At 43.7% G+C, this 24,446-nt stretch overlaps 1 long non-coding RNA gene across 3 annotated transcripts in view; it reads right to left on the reverse strand.

Moving 5' to 3' along the window:
- LOC307181417 overlaps nucleotides 1-24,446 on the reverse strand; it is a 234,347-nt gene that overhangs the window by 69,594 nt on the left and 140,307 nt on the right. The window contains exon 1 of one of the 3 annotated variants that reach the window (XR_013826738.1): nucleotides 3,617-3,682. The exons of 1 other annotated variant lie outside the window; for it this stretch is intronic. This is a non-coding gene — a long non-coding RNA (uncharacterized lncRNA). Of the gene's footprint in view, nucleotides 1-453; nucleotides 521-3,616; nucleotides 3,683-24,446 lie in introns of those variants that run through there. One more of the 3 variants, XR_013826739.1, reaches the window with a different exon arrangement.

Genomic DNA, 24,446 nt, shown 5'->3' on the forward strand with positions numbered 1-24,446 from the left:
CTTGGCCAAAAAGGGCGTATGCGTTTTTTCCTGAATATATTCAGGAAAAAACGCATACGCCCTTTTTGGCCAACCAAGCAAACTTGCAAAGGAAATCTGCAGTACAATGAAGTCTCACTTCCCCACGGTCAAAAGGGCCATCTGAAAAAAGTGTAAAATCCAGAAAGGCAGGACAGGCCATGGAGAACTGGGAGCCTTGTTATGCTGATGGGCGGGATGTAAATTGCCAACAGACACTCAGGAGAAGTGTATGGTGTTTCCTGAAACATCTAAAAAACAAAGCAACAGAGCCTAGGGCACTTCCACTTATGGTCCTATAGCTTAGGGAAATTAAAATCAAAAAGACACAGCCACCCCAAAGTTTGGGACGCCTCTGTTTACAAGAAGCTCGTTTACCGTACAAGTTCAATATCATAGAAAGTGAAAAATGGATAAAGAACTTGTGGTACTTACGTACAATGCAGTATCACTCAGCAATGAAATATATGTCATCAGGCCCGAAGCAGCATAATGAGTAGATTCAGGTACGATGATTCTAACTGAAATAAGTCACACAGAAAAAGAAACATCATAAGATATCAGTAATACACGGAATGTAAACTTGGCTACACAGGAACTGAATTCCAAAACAGAACAGGTTCTCAAATTTAAAATACCAACTTATGCTTGCTTAAGGAGAAAGGTGAGTTGGGTTGCTGCATAAAACCAGAGATTGAAATGAGCACAGATAAAGTTCCTTAAGCCAAATATGGAATAGACAAGAGCTACTCCTTGCTCAACGAAATGGACTCAACACCCCATATTAAACACCTAAGAATGTACCTGACTAGTAAGTATCTTAAAACCTATGGATTGCTATGTCTCCGAAAGAGAATCAAGCATGTGTACAGGGGCATAAATGCAGCATGATAGGATTGAAGAGGTTCGGTGAGCAAATGAAGACCCTTTGAAGTCATATTGCATGGTACCCATTCCACGGGTTTCAACTACCTAGGTTTTAGGTATTCTTCCTTCAGCTAAAACATGCATGTGGAACCCAGAGTATGATCAACCATGTGATCGGGAGACGTGTTCCAATATGTCTCAGTTTTCCTCCCCTGGTACTCGGGTGCAACATTCCAGACGCTTTACTAACACTCTCCCCACTTGGAGAGTCAGCGCCTTTAACCTCCTGTTTGGCCCAGTTTGCAATTTCTGCGGAAGATGAACAGGAATAGCGAGAACCAATGAGAGGCTAGCTGGAGGTGTCTGGACGGGCAAATTTAACTCTCATTTCCCACCAGGAAGAGGAAATAACCAAAGGCTCAGCGTGCCGTACCGGAACCAGATTAGGGCCTGAAGCCATCCTGCGGTGTTGCGGCCAGCTCAAAAGAAAATGAGTTGAAGAAAGGAGCTCAGGGGCACTGTAATTCACAAACCTGCAGAGTTATAAATGACAGCTATCGTACAAAAATATACTGAAGTAAGGCTGCCAAGAGGACTTGAAAGCGGGGCAGAATTACAGGAAACCGATTTCAGGAGGTAGACTGGAATTGCATTGAAAGCATAGGAAAAGAGGCAGAACGTCCACAATGATGCACTTGGCCAAAAAGGGCGTATGCGTTTTTTCCTGAATATATTCAGGAAAAAACGCATACGCCCTTTTTGGCCAACCAAGCAAGCTTGCAAAGGAAATCTGCACTACAATGAAGTCTCACTTCCCCCCAGTCAAAAGGGCCATCTGAAAAAAGTGTAAAATCCAGAAAGGCAGGACAGGCCATGGAGAACTGGGAGCCTTGTTATGCTGAAGGGCGGGATGTAAATTGCCAACAACCACTCGGGAGAAGTGTATGGTGTTTCCTGAAACATCTAAAAAACAAAGCAACAGAACCTAGGGCACTTCCACTTATGGTCCTATAGCTTAGGGAAATTAAAATCAAAAAGACACAGCCACCCCAAAGTTTGGAACGGCTCTGTTTACAAGAACCTCGTTTACAGTACAAGTTCAACATCGCAGAAAGTGAAAAATGGATAAAGAAGTTGTGGTATTTACTTACAAAGCAATATCACTCAGCAATGAAATCTGTGTCATCAGGCCCTTAGCAGCACAATGAGTGGATTCAGGTATGATGATTCTAACTGAAATAAGTCACACAGAAAAAGAAACATCATAAGATATCAGTAATACACGGAATGTAAACTTGGCTACACAGGAACTGAATTACAGAACAGAAGAGGGTCTCAAATTTAGAAAACCAACTTATGGTTGCTTAAGGGTAAAGGTGAGTTGGGGTGCTGCATAAAACCAGAGATTGAAATGAGCACAGATAAAGTTCCTTAAGCCAAATATGGAATAGACAAGAGCTACTCCTTGCTCAACGAAATGGACTCAACACCGCATATTAAACGCCTAAGAATGTACCTGACTAGTAAGTATCTTAAAACCTATGGATTGCTATGTCTCCGAAAGAGAATCAAGCATGTGTACAGGGGCATAAACGCAGCAGTGATAGGACTGGAGAGGTTCGGTGAGCAAATGAAGACCCTTTGAAGTCATATTGCATGGTACCCATTACACGGGTCTCAACTCTCCAGGTTTAAGGTATTCTTCCTTCAGCTAAAACATGCATGTGGAACCCAGAGTATGATCAACCGTGTGATCGGGAGATGTGTTCAAATATGTTTCAGTTTTCCTCCCCTGGTACTCGGGTGCAACATTCCAGACGCTTTACTAACACTCTCCCCACTTGGAGAGTCAGCGCCTTTAATCTCCTGTTTGGCCCAGTTTGCAATTTCTGCAGTAGATGAACAGGAATAGGGAGAACCAATGAGAGACTAGCTGGAGGTGTCTGGACGGGCAAATTTAACTCTCATTTCCCACAAGGAAGAGGAAATAACCAAAGGCTCAGCGTGCCGTGCCGGAACCAGATTAGGGCCTGAAGCCATCCTGCGGTGTTGCGGCCAGCTCACAAGAAAGCGAGTTGAAGAAAGGAGCTCAGGGGCACTGTAATTCACAAACCTGCAGAGTTATAAATGACAGCTATCGTCCAAAAATAGATTGAAGTAAGGCTGCCAAGAGGACTTGAAAGCGGGGCAGAATTGCAGGAAACCGATTTCAGGAGGTAGACTTGAATTGCATTGAAAGCATAGGAAAAGAGGCAGAACGTCCACAATGATGCACTTGGCCAAAAAGGGCGTATGCGTTTTTTCCTGAATATATTCAGGAAAAAACGCATACGCCCTTTTTGGCCAACCAAGCAAGCTTGCAAAGGAAATCTGCACTACAATGAAGTCTCACTTACCCCCAGTCAAAAGGGCCATCTGAAAAAAGTGTAAAATCCAGAAAGGCAGGACAGGCCATGGAGAACTGGGAGCCTTGTTATGCTGATGGGCGGGATGTAAATTGCCAACAGACACTCGGGAGAAGTGTATGGTGTTTCCTGAAACATCTAAAAAACAAAGCAACAGAGCCTAGGGCACTGCCACTTATGGTCCTATAGCTTAGGGAAATTAAAATCAAAAAGACACAGCCACCCCAAAGTTTGGGACGCCTCTGTTTACAAGAACCTCGTTTACAGTACAAGTTCAACATCGCAGAAAGTGAAAAATGGATAAAGAAGTTGTGGTATTTACTTACAAAGCAATATCACTCAGCAATGAAATCTATGTCATCAGGCCCTTAGCATCACAATGAGTGGATTCAGGTATGATGATTCTAACTGAAATAAGTCACACAGAAAAAGAAACATCGTAAGATATCAGTAATATACGGAATGTAAACTTGGCTACACAGGAACTGAATTACAGAACAGAACAGGGTCTCAAATTTAGAAAACAAACTTATGCTTGCTTAAGGGGAAAGGTGAGTTGGGGTGCTGCATAAAACCAGAGATTGAAATGAGCACAGATAAAGTTCCTTAAGTCAAATATGGAATAGACAAGAGCTACTCCTTGCTCAACGAAATGGACTCAACACCGCATATTAAACGCCTAAGAATGTACCTGACTAGTAAGTATCGTAAAACCTATGGATTGCTATGTCTCCAAAAGAGAATCAAGCATGTGTACAGGGACATAAACGCAGCAGTGATAGGATTGGAGAGGTTCGGTGAGCAAATGAAGACCCTTTGAAGTCATATTGCATGGTACCCATTACACGGGTCTCAACTCTCCAGGTTTAAGGTATTCTTCCCTCAGCTAAAACATGCATGTGGAACCCAAGTATGATCAACCATGTGAACGGGAGACGTGTTCAAATATGTCTCAGTTTTCCTCCCCTGGTACTCGGGTGCAACATTCCAGACGCTTTACTAACGCTCTCCCGACTTGAAGAGTCAGTGCCTTTAACCTCCTGTTTGGCCCAGTTTGCAATTACTGCGGAAGTTGAAGAGGAATAGGGAGAACCAATGAGAGACTAGCTGGAGGTGTCTGGACGGGCAAATTTAACTCTTATTTCCCACCAGGAAGAGGAATTAACCAAAGGCTCAGCGTGCCGTGCCGGAACCAGATTAGGGCCTGAAGCCATCCTACGGTGTTGCGGCCAGGTCACAAGAAAGCAAGTTGAAGAAAGGAGCTCAGGGGCACTGTAATTCACAAACCTGCAGAGTTATAAATGACAGCTATCGTCCAAAAATAGACTGAAGTAAGGCTGCCAAGAGGACTTGAAAGCAGGGCAGAATTGGAGGAAACCGATTTCAGGAGGTAGACTGGAATTGCATTGAAAGCATAGGAAAAGAGGCAGAACGTCCACAATGATGCACTTGGCCAAAAAGGGCGTATGCGTTTTTTCCTGAATATATTCAGGAAAAAACGCATACGGCCTTTTTGGCCAACCAAGCAAGCTTGCAAAGGAAATCTGCACTACAATGAAGTCTCACTTCCCCCCGGTCAAAAGGGCCATCTGAAAAAGGTGTAAAATCCAGAAAGGCAGGACAGGCCATGGAGAACTGGGAGCCTTGTTATGCTGATGGGCGGGATGTAAATTGCCAACAGACACTCGGGAGAAGTGTATGGTGTTTCCTGAAACATCTAAAAAACAAAGCAACAGAGCCTAGGGCACTTCCACTTATGGTCCTATAGCTTAGGGAAGTTAAAATCAAAAACACACAGCCACCCCAAAGTTTGGGACGCCTCTGTTTACAAGAACCTCGTTTACCGTACAAGATCAATATCACAGAAAGTGAAAAATGGATAAAGAACTAGTGGTACTTACGTACAATGCATTATCACTCAGCAATGAAATCTATGTCATCAGGCCCGTAGCAGCATAATGAGTGCATTCAGGTACGATGATTCTAACTGAAATAAGTCACACAGAAAAAGAAACATCATAAGATATCACTAATACACGGAATGGAAACTTGGCTACACAGGAACGGAATTACAGAACAGAACAGGGTCTCAAATTTAGAAAACCAACTTATGCTTGCTTAAGGGGAAAGGTGAGTTGGGGTGCTGCATAAAACCAGAGATTGAAATGAGCACAGATAAAGTTCCTTAAGCCAAATATGGAATAGACAAGAGCTACTCCTTGCTCAACGAAATGGACACAACACCGCATATTAAACGCCTAAGAATATAACTGACTAGTAAGTATCTTAAAACCTATGGATTGCTATGTCTCCGAAAGAGAATCAAGCATGTGTACAGGGGCATAAACGCAGCAGTGATAGGACTGGACAGGTTCGGTGAGCAAATGAAGACCCTTTGAAGTCATATTGCATGGTACCCATTCCACGGGTTTCAACTACCCAGGTTTTAGGTATTCTTCCTTCAGCTAAAACATGTATGTGGAACCCAGAGTATGATCAACCATGTGATCGGGAGACGTGTTCAAATATGTCTCAGTTTTCGTACCCTGGTCCTCGGGTGCAACATTCCAGACGCTTTACTAACACTCTCCCGACTTGGAGAGTCAGCGCCTTTAACCTCCTGTTTGGCCCAGTTTGCAATTTCTGCGGAAGATGAACAGGAATAGCGAGAACCAATGAGAGGCTAGCTGGAGGTGTCTGGACGGGCAAATATAACTCTCATTTCCCACCAGGAAGAGGAAATAACCAAAGGCTCAGCGTGCCGTACCGGAGCCAGATTAGGGCCTGAAGGCATCCTGCGGTGTTGCGGCCAGCTCAAAAGAAAGCGAGTTGAAGAAAGGAGCTCAGGGGCACTGTAATTCACAAACCTGCAGAGTTATAAATGACAGCTATCGTCCAAAAATAGACTGAAGTAAGGCTGCCAAGAGGACTTGAAAGTGCGGCAGAATTGCAGGAAACCGATTTCAGGAGGTAGACTGGAATTGCATTGAAAGCATAGGAAAAGAGGCAGAACGTCCACAATGATGGCACTTGGCCAAAAAGGGCGTATGCGTTTTTTCCTGAATATATTCAGGAAAAAACGCATACGCCCTTTTTGGCCAACCAAGCAAGCTTGCAAAGGAAATCTGCACTACAATGAAGTCTCACTTCCCCCCGGTCAAAAGGGCCATCTGAAAAAAGTGTAAAATCCAGAAAGGCAGGACAGGCCATGGAGAACTGGGAGCCTTGTTATGCTGATGGGCGGGATGTAAATTGCCAACAACCACTCGGGAGAAGTGTATGGTGTTTCCTGAAACATCTAAAAAACAAAGCAACAGAACCTAGGGCACTGCCACTTATGGTCCTATAGCTTAGGGAAATTAAAATCAAAAAGACACAGCCACCCCAAAGTTTGGGATGCCTCTGTTTACAAGAACCTCATTTACAGTAGAAGTTCAACATCGCAGAAAGTGAAAAATGGATAAAGAAGTTGTGGTATTTACTTACAAAGCAATATCACTCAGCAATGAAATCTATGTCATCAGGCCCTTAGCAGCACAATGAGTGGATTCAGGTATGATGATTCTAACTGAAATAAGTCACACAGAAAAAGAACCATCATAAGATATCAGTAATACACGGAATGTAAACTTGGCTACACAGGAACTGAATTACAGAACAGAACAGGGTCTCAAATTTACAAAACCAACTTATGCTTGCTTAAGGGTAAAGGTGAGGTGGGGTGCTGCATAAAACCAGAGATTGAAATGAGCACAGATAAAGTTCCTTAAGTCAAATATGGAATAGACAAGAGCTACTCCTTGCTCAACGAAATGGACTCAACAACCCATATTAAACGCCTAAGAATGTACCTGACTAGTAAGTATCGTAAAACCTATGGATTGCTATGTCTCCAAAAGAGAATCAAGCATGTGTACAGGGGCATAAACGCAGCAGTGATAGGATTGGAGAGGTTCGGTGAGCAAATGAAGACCCTTTGAAGTCATATTGCATGGTACCCATTACACGGGTCTCAACTCTCCAGGTTTAAGGTATTCTTCCTTCAGCTAAAACATGCATGTGGAACCCAGAGTATGATTAACCATGTGAACGGGAGACGTGTTCAAATATGTCTCAGTTTTCCTTCCCTGGTACTCGGGTGCAACATTCCAGACGCTTTACTAACAGTCTCCCCACTTGGAGAGTCAGCGCCTTTAACCTCCTGTTTGGCCCAGTTTGCAATTTCTGCGGAAGATGAACAGGAATAGCGAGAACCAATGAGAGGCTAGCTGGAGGTGTCTGGACGGGCAAATTTAACTCTCATTTCCCACCAGGAAGAGGAAATAACCAAAGGCTCAGCGTGCCGTACCGGAACCAGATTAGGGCCTGAAGCCATCCTGCGGTGTTGCGGCCAGCTCAAAAGAAAGCGAGTTGAAGAAAGGAGCTCAGGGGCACTGTAATTCACAAACCTGCAGAGTTATAAATGACAGCTATCGTCCAAAAATAGACTGAAGTAAGGCTGCCAAGAGGACTTGAAAGCGGGGCAGAATTGCAGGAAACCGATTTCAGGAGGTAGACTGGAATTGCATTGAAAGCATAGGAAAAGAGGCAGAACGTCCACAATGATGCACTTGGCCAAAAAGGGCGTATGCGTTTTTCCTGAATATATTCAGGAAAAAACGCATACGCCCTTTTTGGCCAACCAAGCAAGCTTGCAAAGGAAATCTGCACTACAATGAAGTCTCACTTCCCCCAGTCAAAAGGGCCATCTGAAAAAAGTGTAAAATCCAGAAAGGCAGGACAGGCCATGGAGAACTGGGAGCCTTGTTATGCTGATGGGCGGGCTGTAAATTGCCAACAGACACTAGGGAGAAGTGTATGGTGTTTCCTGAAACATCTAAAAAACAAAGCAACAGAGCCTAGGGCACTGCCACTAATGGTCCTATAGCTTAGGGAAATTAAAATCAAAAAGACACAGCCACCCCAAAGTTTGGGACGCCTCTGTTTACAAGAACCTCGTTTACCGTACTAGTTCAATATCACAGAAAGTGAAAAATGGATAAAGAACTTGTGGTACTTACGTACAATGCAGTATCACTCAGCAATGAAATCTATGTCATCACGCCCGTAGCAGGATAATGAGTGGATTCAGGTACGATGATTCTAACTGAAATAAGTCACACAGAAAAAGAAACATCATAAGATATCACTAATACACGGAATTAAACTTGGCTACACAGGAACTGCATTCCAAAACAGAACAGGGTCTCAAATTTAGAAAACCAACTTATGCTTGCTTAAGGGGAAAGGTGAGTTGGGGTGCTGCATAAAACCAGTGATTGAAATGAGCACAGATAAAGTTCCTTAAGCCAAATATGGAATAGACAAGAGCTACTCCTTGCTCAACGAAATGGACTCAACACCGCATATTAAACGCCTAAGAATGTACCTGACTAGTAAGTATCTTAAAACCTATGGATTGCTATGTCTCCGAAAGAGAATCAAGCATGTGTACAGGGGCATAAACGCAGCAGTGCTAGGATTGGAGAGGTTCGGTGAGCAAATGAAGACCCTTTGAAGTCATATTGCATGGTACCCATTCCACGGGTTTCAACTACCCAGGTTTTAGGTATTCTTCCTTCAGCTAAAACATGCATGTGGAACCCAGAGTATGATCAACCATGTGATCGGGAGACGTGTTCAAATATGTCTCAGTTTTCCTCCCCTGGTACTCGGGTGCAACATTCCAGACACTTTACTAACACTCTCCCCACTTGGAGAGTCAGCGCCTTTAACCTCCTGTTTGGCACAGTTTGCAATTTCTGCGGAAGATGAACAGGAATAGCGAGAACCAATGAGAGGCTAGCTGGAGGTGTCTGGACGGGCAAATTTAACTCTCATTTCCCAACAGGAAGAGGAAATAACCAAAGGCTCAGCGTGCCGTACCGGAACCTGATTAGGGCCTGAAGCCATCCTGCGGTGTTGCGGCCAGCTCAAAAGAAAGCGAGTTGAAGAAAGGAGCTCAGGGGCACTGTAATTCACAAACCTGCAGAGTTATAAATGACAGCTATCGTCCAAAAATAGACTGAAGTAAGGCTGCCAAGAGGACTTGAAAGCGGGGCAGAATTGCAGGAAACCGATTTCAGGAGGTAGACTGGAATTGCATTGAAAGCATAGGAAAAGAGGCAGAACGTCCACAATGATGCACTTGGCCAAAAAGGGCGTATGCGTTTTTTCCTGAATATATTCAGGAAAAAATGCATACGCCCTTTTTGGCCAACCAAGCAAGCTTGCAAAGGAAATCTGCACTACAATGAAGTCTCACTTCCCCCCGGTCAAAAGGGCCATCTGAAACAAGTGTAAAATCCAGAAAGGCAGGACAGGCCATGGAGAACTGGGAGCCTTGTTATGCTGATGGGCGGGATGTAAATTGCCAACAACCACTCGGGAGAAGTGTATGGTGTTTCCTGAAACATCTAAAAAACAAAGCAACAGAACCTAGGGCACTTCCACTTATGGTCCTATAGCTTAGGGAAATTAAAATCAAAAAGACACAGCCACCCCAAAGTTTGGAACGGCTCTGTTTACAAGAACCTCGTTTACAGTACAAGTTCAACATCGCAGAAAGTGAAAAATGGATAAAGAAGTTGTGGTATTTACTTACAAAGCAATATCACTCAGCAATGAAATCTGTGTCATCAGGCCCTTAGCAGCACAATGAGTGGATTCAGGTATGATGATTCTAACTGAAATAAGTCACACAGAAAAAGAAACATCATAAGATATCAGTAATACACGGAATGTAAACTTGGCTACACAGGAACTGAATTACAGAACAGAACAGGGTCTCAAATTTAGAAAACCAACTTATACTTGCTTAAGGGTAAAGGTGAGTTGGGGTGCTGCATAAAACCAGAGATTGAAATGAGCACAGATAAAGTTCCTTAAGCCAAATATGGAATAGACAAGAGCTACTCCTTGCTCAACGAAATGGACTCAACACCCCATATTAAACGCCTAAGAATGTACCTGACTAGTAAGTATCTTAAAACCTATGGATTGCTATGTCTCCGAAAGAGAATCAAGCATGTGTACAGGGGCATAAACGCAGCAGTGATAGGATTGGAGAGGTTCGGTGAGCAAATGAAGACCCTTTGAAGTCATATTGCATGGTACCCATTCCACAGCTTTCAACTACCCAGGTTTAAGGTATTCTTCCTTCAGCTATAACATGCATGTGGAACCTAGAGTATGATCAACCATGTGATCGGGAGACGTGTTCAAATATGTCTCAGTTTTCCTCCCCTGGTACTCGGGTGCAACATTCCAGACGCTTTACTAACACTCTCCCCACTTGGAGAGTCAGTCCCTTTAACCTCCTGTTTGGCCCAGTTTGCAATTTCTGCGGAAGATGAACAGGAATAGCGAGAACCAATGAGAGGCTAGCTGGAGGTGTCTGGACGGGCAAATTTAACTCTCATTTCCCACCAGGAAGAGGAATTAACCAAAGGCTCAGCATGCCGGTCCGGAACAAGATTAGGGCTGAAGCCATCCTGCGGTGTTGCGGCCAGGTCACAAGAAAACGAGTTGAAGAAAGGAGCTCAGGGGCACTGTAATTCACAAACCTGCAGAGTTATAAATGACAGCTATCGTCCAAAAATAGACTGAAGTAAGGCTGCCAAGAGGACTTGAAAGCGGGGCAGAATTGCAGGAAACCGATTTCAGGAGGTAGACTGGAATTGCATTGAAAGCATAGGAAAAGAGGCAGAACGTCCACAATGATGCACTTGGCCAAAAAGGGCGTATGCGTTTTTTCCTGAATATAATCAGGAAAAAACCCATACGCCCTTTTTGGCCAACCAAGCAAGCTTGCAAAGGAAATCTGCACTACAATGAAGTCTCACTTCCCCCCGGTCAAAAGGGCCATCTGAAAAAAGTGTAAAATCCAGAAAGGCAACAGGCCATTGAGAACTGGGAGCCTTGTTATGCTGATGGGCGGGATGTAAATTGCCAACAGACACTTGGGAGAACTGTATGGTGTCTCCTGAAACATCTAAAAAACAAAGCAACAGAGCCTAGGGCACTTCCACTTATGGTCCTATAGCTTAGGGAAATTAAAATCAAAAAGACACAGCCACCCCAAGGTTTGGAACGGCTCTGTTGACAAGAACCTCGTTTACAGTACAAGTTCAACATCGCAGAAAGTGAAAAATGGATAAAGAACGTGTGGTACTTACGTACAATGCAGTATCACTCAGCAATGAAATCTATGTCATCAGGCCCGTAGCAGCATAATGAGTAGATTCAGGTACGATGATTCTAACTGAAATAAGTCACACAGAAAAAGAAACATCATAAGATATCAGTAATACACGGAATGTAAACTTGGCTACACAGGAACTGCATTCCAACACAGAACAGGTTCTCAAATTTAGAAAACCAACTTATGCTTGCTTAAGGGTAAAGGTGAGTTGGGGTGCTGCATAAAACCAGAGATTGAAATGAGCACAGATAAAGTTCCTTAAGTCAAATATGGAATAGACAAGAGCTACTCCTTGCTCAACGAAATGGACTCAACACCGCATATTAAACGCCTAAGAATGTACCTGACTAGTAAGTATCGTAAAACCTATGGATTGCTATGTCTCCAAAAGAGAATCAAGCATGTGTACAGGGGCATAAACGCAGCAGTGATAGGATTGGAGAGGTTCGGTGAGCAAATGAAGACCCTTTGAAGTCATATTGCATGGTACCCATTACACGGGTCTCAACTCTCCAGGTTTAAGGTATTCTTCCTTCAGCTAAAACATGCATGTGGAACCCAAGTATGATCAACCATGTGAACGGGAGACGTGTTCAAATATGTCTCAGTTTTCCTCCCCTGGTACTCGGGTGCAACATTCCAGACGCTTTACTAACACTCTCCCCACTTGGAGAGTCAGCGCCTTTAACCTCCTGTTTCGCCCAGTTTGCAATTTCTGCGGAAGATGAACAGGAATAGCGAGAACCAATGAGAGGCTAGCTGGAGGTGTCTGGACGGGCAAATTTAACTCTTATTTCCCAACAGGAAGAGGAAATAACCAAAGGCTCAGCGTGCCGTACCGGAACCAGATTAGGACCTGAATCCATCCTGCGGTGTTGCGGCCAGCTCAAAAGAAAGCGAGTTGAAGAAAGGAGCTCAGGGGCACTGTAATTCACAAACCTGCAGAGTTATAAATGACAGCTATCGTCCAAAAATAGACTGAAATAAGGCTGCCAAGAGGACTTGAAAGCGGGGCAGAATTGCAGGAAACCGATTTCAGGAGGTAGACTGGAATTGCATTGAAAGCATAGGAAAAGAGGCAGAACGTCCACAATGATGCACTTGGCCAAAAAGGGCGTATGCGTTTTTTCCTGAATATATTCAGGAAAAAACGCATACGCCCTTTTTGGCCAACCAAGCAAGCTTGCAAAGGAAATCTGCACTACAATGAAGTCTCACTTCCCCCCGGTCAAAAAGGCCATCTGAAAAAAGTGTAAAATCCAGAAAGGCAGGACAGGCCATGGAGAACTGGGAGCCTTGTTATGCTGATGGGCGGGATGTAAATTGCCAACAACCACTCGGGAGAAGTGTATGGTGTTTCCTGAAACATCTAAAAAACAAAGCAACAGAACCTAGGGCACTTCCACTTATGGTCCTATAGCTTAGGGAAATTAAAATCAAAAAGACACAGCCACCCCAAAGTTTGGAACGGCTCTGTTTACAAGATACTCGTTTACAGTACAAGTTCAACATCGCAGAAAGTGAAAAATGGATAAAGAAGTTGTGGTATTTACTTACAAAGCAATATCACTCAGCAATGAAATCTGTGTCATCAGGCCCTTAGCAGCACAATGAGTGGATTCAGGTATGATGATTCTAACTGAAATAAGTCACACAGAAAAAGAAACATCATAAGATATCAGTAATACACGGAATGTAAATTTGGCTACAAAGGAACTGAATTACAGAACAGAACAGGGTCTCAAATTTAGAAAACCAACTTATGCTTGCTTAAGGGTAAAGGTGAGTTGGGGTGCTGCATAAAACCAGAGATTGAAATGAGCACAGATAAAGTTCCTTAAGCCAAATATGGAATAGACAAGAGCTACTCCTTGCTCAACGAAATGGACTCAACACCCCATATTAAACGCCTAAGAATGTACCTGACTAGTAAGTATCTTAAAACCTATGGATTGCTATGTCTCCGAAAGAGAATCAAGCATGTGTACAGGGGCATAAACGCAGCAGTGATAGGATTGGAGAGGTTCGGTGAGCAAATGAAGACCCTTTGAAGTCCTATTGCATGGTACCCATTCCACGGGTTTCAACTAACCAGGTTTAAGGTATTCTTCCTTCAGCTAAAACATGCATGTGGAACCTAGAGTATGATCAACCATGTGATCGCTAGACGTGTTCAAATATGTCTCAGTTTTCCTCCCCTGGTACTCGGGTGCAACATTCCAGACGCTTTACTAACACTCTCCCCACTTGGAGAGTCAGTCCCTTTAACCTCCTGTTTGGCCCAGTTTGCAATTTCTGAGGAAGATGAACAGGAATAGCGAGAACCAATGAGAGGCTAGCTGGAGGTGTCTGGACGGGCAAATTTAACTCTCATTTCCCACCAGGAAGAGGAATTAACCAAAGGCTCAGCATGCCGGGCCGGAACCAGATTAGGGCCTGAAGCCATCCTGCGGTGTTGCAGCCAGGTCACAAGAAAGCGAGTTGAAGAAAGGAGCTCAGGGGCACTGTAATTCACAAACCTGCAGAGTTATAAATGACAGCTATCTTCCAAAAATACACTGAAGTAAGGCTGCCAAGAGGACTTGAAAGCGGGGCAGAATTGCAGGAAACCGATTTCAGGAGGTAGACTGGAATTGCATTGAAAGCATAGGAAAAGAGGCAGAGCGTCCACAATGATGCACTTGGCCAAAAAGGGCGTATGCGTTTTTCCTGAATATATTCAGGAAAAAACGCATACGCCCTTTTTGGCCAACCAAGCAAGCTTGCAAAGGAAATCTGCACTACAATGAAGTCTCACTTCCCCCCGGTCAAAAGGGCCATCTGAAAAAAGTGTAAAATCCAGAAAGGCAGGACAGGCCATGGAGAACTGGGAGCCTTGTTATGCTGATAGGCGGGATGTAAATTGCCAGCATCCACTCGGGAGAAGTGTATGGTGTTTCCTGAAACATCTAAAAAACAAAGCAACAGAACCTAGGGCACTTCCACTTATGGTCCTATAGCTTAGGGAAATTAAAATCAAAAAGACACAGCCACCCCAAAGTTTGGAATGGCTCTGTTTACAAGAACCTCGTTTACAGTACAAGTTCAACATCGCAGAAAGTGAAAAATGGATAAAGAAGTTGTGGTATTTACTTACAAAGCAATATCACTCAGCAATGAAATCTGTGTCATCAGGCCCTTAGCAGCACAATGAGTGGATTCAGGTATGATGATTCTAACTGAAATAAGTCACACAGAAAAAGAAACATCATAAGATATCAGTAATACACGGAATGTAAACTTGGCTACACAGGAACTGAATTACAGAACAGAACAGGGTCTCAAATTTAGAAAACCAACTTATGCTTGCTTAAGGGTAAAGGTGAGTTGGGGTGCTGCATAAAACCAGAGATTGAAATGAGCACAGATAAAGTTCCTTAAGCCAAATATGGAATAGACAAGAGCTACTCCTTGCTCAACGAAATGGACTCAACACCGCATATTAAACGCCTAAGAATGTACCTGACTAGTAAGTATCTTAAAACCTATAGATTGCTATGTCTCCGAAAGAGAATCAAGCATGTGTACAGGGGCATAAACGCAGCAGTGATAGGATTGGAGATTCGGTGAGCAAATGAAGACCCTTTGAAGTCATATTGCATGGTACCCATTCCACGGGTTTCAACTACCCAGGTTTTAGGTATTCTTCCTTCAGGTAAAACATGCATGTGGAACCCAGAGTATGATCAACCATTTGATCGGGAGACGTGTTCAAATATGTCTCAGTTTTCCTCCCCTGGTACTTGGGTGCAACATTCCAGACGCTTTACTAACACTCTCCCCACTTGGAGAGTCAGCGCCTTTAACCTCCTGTTTGGCCCAGTTTGCAATTTCTGCGGAAGATGAACAGGAATAGCGAGAACCAATGAGAGGCTAGCTGGAGGTGTCTGGACGGGCAAATTTAACTCTCATTTCCCACCAAGAAGAGGAATTAACCAAAGGCTCAGCGTGCCGGGCCGGAACCAGATTAGGGCCTGAAGCCATCCTGCGGTGTTGCGGCCAGGTAACAAGAAAGCGAGTTGAAGAAAGGAGCTCAGGGGCACTGTAATTCACAAACCTGCAGAGTTATAAATGACAGCTATCGTCCAAAAATAGACTGAAGTAAGGCTGCCAAGAGGACTTGAAAGCGGGGCAGAATTGCAGGAAACCGATTTCAGGAGGTAGACTGGAATTGCATTGAAAGCATAGGAAAAGAGGCAGAACGTCCACAATGATGCACTTGGCCAAAAAGGGCGTATGCGTTTTTTCCTGAATATATTCAGGAAAAAACGCATACGCCCTTTTTGGCCAACCAAGCAAGCTTGCAAAGGAAATCTGCACTACAATGAAGTCTCACTTCCCCCCGGTCAAAAGGGCCATCTGAAAAAAGTGTAAAATCCAGAAAGGCAGGACAGGCCATGGAGAACTGGGAGCCTTGTTATGCTGATGGGCGGGATGTAAAATGCCAACAACCACTCGGGAGAAGTGTATGGTGTTTCCTGAAACATCAAAAAAACAAAGCAACAGAACCTAGGGCACTTCCACTTATGGTCCTATAGCTTAGGGAAATTAAAATCAAAAAGACACAGCCACCCCAAAGTTTGGAACGGCTCTGTTTACAAGAACCTCGTTTACAGTACAAGTTCAACATCGCAGAAAGTGAAAAATGGATAAAGAAGTTGTGGTATTTACTTACAAAGCAATATCACTCAGCAATGAAATCTGTGTCATCAGGCCCTTAGCAGAACAATGAGTGGATTCAGGTATGATGATTCTAACTGAAATAAGTCACACAGAAAAAGAAACATCATAAGATATCACTAATACAAGGAATGTAAACTTGGCTACACAGGAACTGCATTCCAAAACAGAACAGGGTCTCAAATTTAGAAAACCAACTTATGCTTGCTTAAGGGGAAAGGTGAGTTGGGGTGCTGCATAAAACCAGAGATTGAAATGAGCACAGATAAAGTTCCTTAAACCAAATATGGAATAGACAAGAGCTACTCCTTGCTCAACGAAATGGACTCAACACCGCATATTAAAAGCCTAAGAATGTACCTGACTAGTAAGTATCGTAAAACCTATGGATTGCTATGTCTCCAAAAGAGAATCAAGCATGTGTACAGGGGCATAAACGCAGCAGTGATAGGATTGGAGAGGTTCGGTGAGCAAATGAAGACCCTTTGAAGTCATATTGCATGGTACCCATTACACGGGTCTCAACTCTCCAGGTTTAAGGTATTCTTCCTTCAGCTAAAACATGCATGTGGAACCCAAGTATGATCAACCATGTGAACGGGAGACGTGTTCAAATATGTCTCAGTTTTCCTCCCCTGGTACTCGGGTGCAACATTCCAGACGCTTTACTAACACTCTCCCCACTTGGAGAGTCAGCGCCTTTAACCTCCTGTTTGGCCCAGTTTGCAATTTCTGAGGAAGATGAACAGGAATAGCGAGAACCAATGAGAGGCTAGCTGGAGGTGTCTGGACGGGCAAATTTAACTCTCATTTCCCACCAGGAAGAGGAAATAACCAAAGGCTCAACGTGCCGTACCGGAGCCAGATTAGGGCCTGAAGCAATCCTGCGGTGTTGCGGCCAGCTCAAAAGAAAGCGAGTTGAAGAAAGGAGCTCAGGGGCACTGTAATTCACAAACCTGCAGAGTTATAAATGACAGCTATCGTCCAAAAATAGACTGAAGTAAGGCTGCCAAGAGGACTTGAAAGCGGGGCAGAATTGCAGGAAACCGATTTCAGGAGGTAGACTGGAATTGCATTGAAAGCATAGGAAAAGAGGCAGAACGTCCACAATGATGCACTTGGCCAAAAAGGGCGTATGCGTTTTTTCCTGAATATATTCAGGAAAAAACGCATACGCCCTTTTTGGCCAACCAAGCAAGCTTGCAAAGGAAATCTGCACTACAATGAAGTCTCACTTCCCCCCGGTCAAAAGGGCCATCTGAAAAAAGTGTAAAATCCAGAAAGGCAGGACAGTCCATGGAGAACTGGGAGCCTTGTTATGCTGATGGGCGGGATGTAAATTGCCAACAACCACTCGGGAGAAGTGTATGGTGTTTCCTGAAACATCAAAAAAACAAAGCAACAGAACCTAGGGCACTTCCACTTATGGTCCTATAGCTTAGGGAAATTAAAATCAAAAAGACACAGCCACCCCAAAGTTTGGAATGGCTCTGTTTACAAGAACCTCATTTACAGTACAAGTTCAACATCGCAGAAAGTGAAAAATGGATAAAGAAGTTGTGGTATTTACTTACAAAGCAATATCACTCAGCAATGAAATCTGTGTCATCAGGCCCTTAGCAGCACAATGAGTGGATTCAGGTATGATAATTCTAACTGAAATAAGTCACACAGAAAAAGAAACATCATAAGATATCAGTAATACACGGAATGTAAACTTGGCTACACAGGAACTGAATTACAGAACAGAACAGGGTCTCAAATTTAGAAAACCAACTTATGCTTGCTTAAGGGTAAAGGTGAGTTGGGGTGCTGCATAAAACCAGAGATTGAAATGAGCACAGATAAAGTTCCTTAAGCCAAATATGGAATAGACAAGAGCTACTCCTTGCTCAACGAAATGGACTCAACACCGCATATTAAACGCCTAAGAATGTACCTGACTAGTAAGTATCGTAAAACCTATGGATTGCTATGTCTCCAAAAGAGAATCAAGCATGTGTACAGGGGCATAAACGCAGCAGTGATAGGATTGGAGAGGTTCGGTGAGCAAATGAAGACCCTTTGAAGTCATATTGCATGGTACCCATTACACGGGTCTCAACTCTCCAGGTTTAAGGTATTCTTCCTTCAGCTAAAACATGCATGTGGAACCCAAGTATGATCAACCATGTGAACGGGAGACGTGTTCAAATATGTCTCAGTTTTCCTCCCCTGGTACTCGGGTGCAACATTCCAGACGCTTTACTAACACTCTCCCCACTTGGAGAGTCAGCGCCTTTAACCTCCTGTTTGGCCCAGTTTGCAATTTCTGAGGAAGATGAACAGGAATAGCGAGAACCAATGAGAGGCTAGCTGGAGGTGTCTGGACGGGCAAATTTAACTCTCATTTCCCACCAGGAAGAGGAAATAACCAAAGGCTCAACGTGCCGTACCGGAGCCAGATTAGGGCCTGAAGCCATCCTGCGGTGTTGCGGCCAGCTCAAAAGAAAGCGAGTTGAAGAAAGGAGCTCAGGGGCACTGTAATTCACAAACCTGCAGAGTTATAAATGACAGCTATCGTCCAAAAATAGACTGAAGTAAGGCTGCCAAGAGGACTTGAAAGCGGGGCAGAATTGCAGGAAACCGATTTCAGGAGGTAGACTGGAATTGCATTGAAAGCATAGGAAAAGAGGCAGAACGTCCACAATGATGCACTTGGCCAAAAAGGGCGTATGCGTTTTTTCCTGAATATATTCAGGAAAAAACGCATACGCCCTTTTTGGCCAACCAAGCAAGCTTGCAAAGGAAATCTGCACTACAATGAAGTCTCACTTCCCCCCGGTCAAAAGGGCCATCTGAAAAAAGTGTAAAATCCAGAAAGGCAGGACAGTCCATGGAGAACTGGGAGCCTTGTTATGCTGATGGGCGGGATGTAAATTGCCAACAACCACTCGGGAGAAGTGTATGGTGTTTCCTGAAACATCAAAAAAACAAAGCAACAGAACCTAGGGCACTTCCACTTATGGTCCTATAGCTTAGGGAAATTAAAATCAAAAAGACACAGCCACCCCAAAGTTTGGAATGGCTCTGTTTACAAGAACCTCATTTACAGTACAAGTTCAACATCGCAGAAAGTGAAAAATGGATAAAGAAGTTGTGGTATTTACTTACAAAGCAATATCACTCAGCAATGAAATCTGTGTCATCAGGCCCTTAGCAGCACAATGAGTGGATTCAGGTATGATAATTCTAACTGAAATAAGTCACACAGAAAAAGAAACATCATAAGATATCAGTAATACACGGAATGTAAACTTGGCTACACAGGAACTGAATTACAGAACAGAACAGGGTCTCAAATTTAGAAAACCAACTTATGCTTGCTTAAGGGTAAAGGTGAGTTGGGGTGCTGCATAAAACCAGAGATTGAAATGAGCACAGATAAAGTTCCTTAAGCCAAATATGGAATAGACAAGAGCTACTCCTTGCTCAACGAAATGGACTCAACACCGCATATTAAACGCCTAAGAATGTACCTGACTAGTAAGTATCGTAAAACCTATGGATTGCTATGTCTCCAAAAGAGAATCAAGCATGTGTACAGGGGCATAAACGCAGCAGTGATAGGATTGGAGAGGTTCGGTGAGCAAATGAAGACCCTTTGAAATCATATTGCATGGTACCCATTACACGGGTCTCAACTCTCCAGGTTTAAGGTATTCTTCCTTCAGCTAAAACATGCATGTGGAACCCAAGTATGATCAACCATGTGAACGGGAGACGTGTTCAAATATGTCTCAGTTTTCCTCCCCTGGTACTCGGGTGCAACATTCCAGACGCTTTACTAACACTCTCCCCACTTGGAGAGTCAGCGCCTTTAACCTCCTGTTTGGCCCAGTTTGCAATTTCTGCGGAAGATGAACAGGAATAGCGAGAACCAATGAGAGGCTAGCTGGAGGTGTCTGGACGGGCAAATTTAACTCTCATTTCCCACCAGGAAGAGGAAATAACCAAAGGCTCAGCGTGCCGTACCGGAACCAGATTAGGGCCTGAAGCCATCCTGCGGTGTTGCGGCCAGCTCAAAAGAAAGCGAGTTGAAGAAAGGAGCTCAGGGGCACTGTAATTCACAAACCTGCAGAGTTATAAATGACAGCTATCGTCCATAAATAGACTGAAGTAAGGCTGCCAAGAGGACTTGAAAGCGGGGCAGAATTGCAGGAAACCGATTGCAGGAGGTAGACTGGAATTGCATTGAAAGCATAGGAAAAGAGGCAGAACGTCCACAATGATGCACTTGGCCAAAAAGGGCGTATGCATTTTTTCCTGAATATATTCAGGAAAAACCGCATACGCCCTTTTTGGCCAACCAAGCAAGCTTGCAAAGGAAATCTGCACTACAATGAAGTCTCACTTCCCCCCGGTCAAAAGGGCCATCTGAAAAAAGTGTAAAATCCAGAAAGGCAGGACAGGCCATGGAGAACTGGGAGCCTTGTTATGCTGATGGGCGGGATGTAAATTGCCAACAGACACTGGGGAGAAGTGTATGGTGTTTCCTGAAACATCTAAAAAACAAAGCAACAGAGCCTAGGGCACTGCCACTTATGGTCCTATAGCTTAGGGAAATTAAAATCAAAAAGACACAGCCACCCCAAAGTTTGGGCCGCCTCTGTTTACAACAACCTCGTTTACAGTACAAGTTCAACATCGCAGAAAGTGAAAAATGGATAAAGAAGTTGTGGTATTTACTTACAAAACAATATCACTCAGCAATGAAATCTATGTCATCAGGCCCTTAGCATCACAATGAGTGGATTCAGGTATGATGATTCTAACTGAAATAAGTCACACAGAAAAAGAAACATCATAAGATATCTGTAATACACGGAATGTAAACTTGGCTACACAGGAACTGAATTACAGAACAGAACAGGGTCTCAAATTTAGAAAACCAACTTATGCTTGCTTAAGGGTAAAGGTGAGTTGGGGTGCTGCATAAAACCAGAGATTGAAATGAGCACAGATAAAGTTCCTTAAGTCAAATATGGAATAGACAAGAGCTACTCCTTGCTCAACGAAATGGACTCAACACCGCATATTAAACGCCTAAGAATGTACCTGACTAGTAAGTATCGTAAAACCTATGGATTGCTATGTCCCCAAAAGAGAATCAAGCATGTGTACAGGGGCATAAACGCAGCAGTGATAGGATTGGAGAGGTTCGGTGAGCAAATGAAGACCCTTTGAAGTCATATTGCATGGTACCCATTCCACGGGTCTCAACTCTCCAGGTTTAAGGTATTCTTCCTTCAGCTAAAACATGCATGTGGAACCCAAGTATGATCAACCATGTGAATGGGAGACGTGTTCAAATATGTCTCAGATTTCCTCCCCTGGTACTCGGGTGCAACATTCCAGACGCTTTACTAACACTCTCCCCACTTGGAGAGTCAGCGCCTTTAACCTCCTGTTTGGCCCAGTTTGCAATTTCTGAGGAAGATGAACAGGAATAGCGAGAACCAATGAGAGGCTAGCTGGAGGTGTCTGGACGGGCAAATTTAACTCTCATTTCCCACCAGGAAGAGGAAATAACCAAAGGCTCAGCGTGCCGTACCGGAACCAGATTAGGGCCTGAAGCCATCTTGCGGTGTTGCGGCCAGCTCAAAAGAAAGCGAGTTGAAGAAAGGAGCTCAGGGGCACTGTAATTCACAAACCTGCAGAGTTGTAAATGACAGCTATCGTCCAAAAATAGACTGAAGTAAGGCTGCCAAGAGGACTTGAAAGCGGGGCAGAATTGCAGGAAACCGATTTCAGGAGGTAGACTGGAATTGCATTGAAAGCATAGGAAAAGAGGCAGAACGTCCACAATGATGCACTTGGCCAAAAAGGGCGTATGCGTTTTTTCCTGAATATATTCAGGAAAAACCGCATACGCCCTTTTTGGCCAACCAAGCAAGCTTGCAAAGGAAATCTGCACTACAATGAAGTCTCACTTCCCCCTGGTCAAAAGGGCCATCTGAAAAAATTGTAAAATCCAGAAAGGCAGGACAGGCCATGGAGAACTGGGAGCCTTGTTATGCTGATGGGCGGGATGTAAATTGCCAACAGACACTCGGGAGAAGTGTATGGTGTTTCCTGAAACATCTAAAAAACAAAGCAACAGAGCCTAGGGCACTGCCACTTATGGTCCTATAGCTTAGGGAAATTAAAATCAAAAAGACACAGCCACCCCAAAGTTTGGGACGCCTCTGTTTACAAGAACCTCGTTTACAGTACAAGTTCAACATCGCAGAAAGTGAAAAATGGATAAAGAAGTTGTGGTATTTACTTACAAAGCAATATCACTCAGCAATGAAATCTATGTCATCAGGCCCTTAGCATCACAATGAGTGGATTCAGGTATGATGATTCTAACTGAAATAAGTCACACAGAAAAAGAAACATCATAAGTTATCAGTAATACACGGAATGTAAACTTGGCTACACAGGAACTGAATTACAGAACAGAACAGGGTCTCAAATTTAGAAAACCAACTTATGCTTGCTTAAGGGTAAAGGTGAGTTGGGGTGCTGTATAAAACCAGAGATTGAAATGAGCACAGATAAAGTTCCTTAAGTCAAATATGGAATAGACAAGAGCTACTCCTTGCTCAACGAAATGGACTCAACACCGCATATTAAACGCCTAAGAATGTACCTGACTAGTAAGTATCTTAAAACCTATAGATTGCTATGTCTCCGAAAGAGAATCAAGCATGTGTACAGGGGCATAAACGCAGCAGTGATAGGATTGGAGAGGTTCGGTGAGCAAATGAAGACCCTTTGAAGTCATATTGCATGGTACCCATTCCACGGGTTTCAACTACCCAGGTTTTAGGTATTCTTCCTTCAGCTAAAACATGCATGTGGAACCCAGAGTACAATCAACCATGTGATCGGGAGACGTGTTCAAATATGTCTCAGTTTTCCTCCCCTGGTACTCGGGTGCAACATTCCAGACGCTTTACTTACACTCTCCCCACTTGGAGAGTCAGCGCCTTTAACCTCCTGTTTGGCACAGTTTGCAATTTCTGCGGAAGATGAACAGGAATAGCGAGAACCAATGAGAGGCTAGCTGGAGGTGTCTGGACGGGCAAATTTAACTCTCATTTCCCACCAGGAGGAGGAAATAACCAAAGGCTCAGCGTGCCGTGCCAGAACCAGATTAGGGCCTGAAGCCATCCTGCGGTGTTGCGGCCAGGTCACAAGAAAGCGAGTTGAAGAAAGGAGCTCAGGGGCACTGTAATTCACAAACCTGCAGAGTTATAAATGACAGCTATCGTCCAAAAATAGACTGAAGTAAGGCTGCCAAGAGGACTTGAAAGCGGGGCAGAATTGCAGGAAACCGATTTCAGGAGGTAGACTGAAATTGCATTGAAAGCATAGGAAAAGAGGCAGAACGTCCACAATGATGCACTTGGCCAAAAAGGGCGTATGCGTTTTTTCCTGAATATATTCAGGAAAAAACGCATACGCCCTTTTTGGCCAACCAAGCAAGCTTGCAAAGGAAATCTGCACTACAATGAAGTCTCACTTCCCCCCGGTCAAAAGGGCAATCTGAAAAAAGTGTAAAATCCAGAAAGGCAGGACAGGCCATGGAGAACTGGGAGCCTTGTTATGCTGATGGGCGGGATGTAAATTGCCAACAGACACTCGGGAGAAGTGTATGGTGTTTCCTGAAACATCTAAAAAACAAAGCAACAGAGCCTAGGGCACTGCCACTTATGGTCCTATAGCTTAGGGAAATTAAAATCAAAAAGACACAGCCACCCCAAAGTTTGGGACGCCTCTGTTTACAAGAACCTCGTTTACAGTACAAGTTCAACATCGCAGAAAGTGAAAAATGGATAAAGAAGTTGTGGTATTTACTTACAAAGCAATATCACTCAGCAATGAAATCTATGTCATCAGGCCCTTAGCATCACAATGAGTGGATTCAGGTATGATGATTCTAACTGAAATAAGTCACACAGAAAAAGAAACATCATAAGTTATCAGTAATACACGGAATGTAAACTTGGCTACACAGGAACTGAATTACAGAACAGAACAGGGTCTCAAATTTAGAAAACCAACTTATGCTTGCTTAAGGGTAAAGGTGAGTTGGGGTGCTGTATAAAACCAGAGATTGAAATGAGCACAGATAAAGTTCCTTAAGTCAAATATGGAATAGACAA

This window comes from Stenella coeruleoalba (assembly GCF_951394435.1).
Source record: "Stenella coeruleoalba genome assembly, contig: scaffold_167, whole genome shotgun sequence".
Taxonomy (NCBI): Eukaryota; Metazoa; Chordata; class Mammalia; order Artiodactyla; family Delphinidae; genus Stenella; species Stenella coeruleoalba.